We start from the raw sequence: 3,027 nt of genomic DNA on the forward strand, positions 1-3,027 counted from the left end.
ATCCGGACCTGTATACACAGCTGCAGATAATATAATATTCCACGAGTCCAATCCGCTGACAACTTTTTGGTAACGTGACATCACGCCTGCCCGGCCATTATTTTCGAACCGTTGGCTAGCCCGTCGTCCCACGTTTTGAGACATGACTTTATTGGCACGTCTTATCCAAGCGGAGATCGTGTCCCCTCTTTTAAGGGATTCGTATCAACCCAGACGTGGGTAACCCAACCGTCACTTGGGTACAACTCCTTGGGAATAGGCAAGTTTTGAGGCCTAGAGGGAGACGTTCGATATTCGCGGTCTTTACAGGGGTACAGACCCATCTTTTTCTTTCACGCTTGCTTCTTCCTCAACCCTTGCTACCTCGAGTTCCAACACCCGGGTTTCAATCGCCACGAGCTCCGATCATGTCCGGATCCAACCGTCAAGGCCGGTGGGTGGCATCTTCTGTCACAGAGGAGGATATTGCAAAGCTTCGGGTGGCGAGGTATCTTACCACAGAAATCCTTCATCGACTTCCTGTTGAAGGGCAGGTTATCCCTTCCCCCAGATCTGGCGAGAGGGTCGTGTTTGTGTCCCACTTCCTCCGCGGGTTAGGGTTCGCGCTTAACCCCTTCGTCCGAGGGCTCATGTTCTATTATGGGCTAGATTTTCACGATCTGGCCAATTTTTCCAATGAAGACATGAATCCCGCCGAAGGGGACCCGGTACCCATACTCGATTGAGTCGGCCTCGAGGCCCTAGCCAGCATCGTCGATGTAGAGCTTGCCGCAGTGACTCTTGGTCATCCTGCCAATGGCGTATCCCTTGATCCCTGGGAAAGAGCCATTGAAGAACTCGAAACCACCGTGCGCTGGCCCCACGGTGGGTGCCAACTGTCGTGGTTTTCTCACGGCAGATGCCCTCGTGAAAGGACTTAGGTGTGGAGCCATCGCAACGTAGGTTAGCTTAAAGGGGTTGAGCGGGACGAGAGACACGACTTTACCTAGGTTCGGCCCCTCACCAACGAGGTAAAAGCCTTACGTCCTGCTTTGTGTTCTATTGATTGAGTATCGATTACAAGGGAGCAGAATCGCTAACCTAGCTCTCAATTGATTGTAACTTGGGTCAACCCTCCACAGGGTCTCACCTTTATATACATAGGTTGAGGCCCTGAGCTTACAAGAGTCCAAGTCGGATCATACAACGTGACCAACTCGGGTTCTAAGTCGCCTTGCCTTGCTAGGCTAGTCGCCATCGTGGCGGCTCACACCTCCGGGTTATGACTCCATCGCCTGGTCTTGGGCCTTCAATAGGCCCGCCTTGTAAGCCTCCTCCAATCTTCATGTCTCTTCTTCTTGGACCTATTTGGGCTTTCTCTTATTCAGTCGCCAACAGTGTAACCCGTCCCCTCCTGGGCGGGTCACACTGCGGGGTTATATCCCCAATAGCCGTTATGCCAGGCGGCGGATCAACCAAGTCCCAGACATGATTATCATCCATGGACTTTAACTCGGATCTCATGGCCTCCAGCCATTCCTCGAAATCTGGGCTCACCATCGCTTCCGCATATGTGGCCGGCTCGTCACTTTCTAGCAACAATACATCACGCACTCTGCGCAATCATTCCGACCTCCGTGGTTCCTGTGCCGCTTCCACTACGGGTTCCCTGACTGACTCCGGTATGATCTCATCACCAGCCGAGTCGTCCCCGAGTGGTCCTCAAAATTCTTCGAGTCAGACCGTCCTCCCACTGACCTCCCAACTGAGAAACTCTTTCTCAAGGAAAACCCCGTTCCGAGCAACAAACACTTTGTTCTCTTCGCGGTTGTAGAAGCTATATCCCAAGGTTTCTCTCGGATATTGCATGAATATGCATTTATCCGACTTGGGTGTAAGCTTGTCTGACATAAGTCGTTTGACAAATGCTTCACAACCCCAAATCTGTAGAAAAGACAAACTGGGACTCTTCCCGATCCACATCTCATGTGGTGTCTTATCTACGGATTTTGATGGTACCCTGTTAAGTGTGAAAGCTGCTGTTTCTAGAGCGTATCCCCAGAACGACAAGGGTAAATCCGATTTACTCATCATAGACCGGACCATGTCCAATAAGGTCCTATTCCTCCATTCTGACACACCGTTTCTCTGTGGCGTACCCGGAGGTGTGAGCTAAGGTACTATACATCGACTTTTCAGATGATCATCAAACTCCAGGCTCATGTATTCACCTCCATGATCTGATCGTAGAAGTTTTATGGTCTTCCCGAGCTGATTCTCAACCTCGTTCTGAAACTCTTTGAATTTTTCAAAAGTTTCCGACTTGTGCCGCATCAAATAGATATATCCATATCTACTCAAGTTGTCGTTAAAAATCACGAAGTACTGATAGCCACCTCTGGCGGTTGTGCTTATTGGACCACACACGTCACTGTGTATAAGCACTGGTGCGCGTCGGTCCTAAACAAACGGTTTTTAACCCCTTTCCGCGACGGCATTTGGAACCGTCGCCAAGTGAGTGTGGGCGATAGGGGGGTCCTTCCCACACGACCCAGAAACCGTCGAGGATAGGGCCCCTACAGTACTCCTACTCGTTTCTGGTCGCATTGCCATCGCAGTCGGTATTCTGTGGTGGTACTACGATGCGCGGCCAATCACAAATGGTTCACTATTATAGAACGTGTATGATGCGCGACCCATCACAAACGGTTCACTATTAAGAAGATTAGCTAATCGTCGTACGAGTGTCGGACAGGATTACAAAACGTCGGACCGTCGTAACATCGTCGTACACGACAACTATCGCACACGCTATTCTGTCGTGCAACGTTTACGATGCATACTTCATCAGAAACAGTTCATGGTTGCGAATCGTGTACGATAAGGCAACTAACACAAACGTTTAGTTTGCCCGAACCGTTTGTGATATTGTCTGACATCGCACACGCTTTGCAAACGGAAACTGTGTGCATGCTTGCACACGTTTCCTCTCTGTGAACCGTCTCGGATTATGGTGTATATCGCAAACATTTGTGTTTTACCAACCGT

This window comes from Aegilops tauschii, chromosome 3 (genome assembly GCF_002575655.3).
Source record: "Aegilops tauschii subsp. strangulata cultivar AL8/78 chromosome 3, Aet v6.0, whole genome shotgun sequence".
Classification (NCBI taxonomy): Eukaryota; Viridiplantae; Streptophyta; class Magnoliopsida; order Poales; family Poaceae; genus Aegilops; species Aegilops tauschii.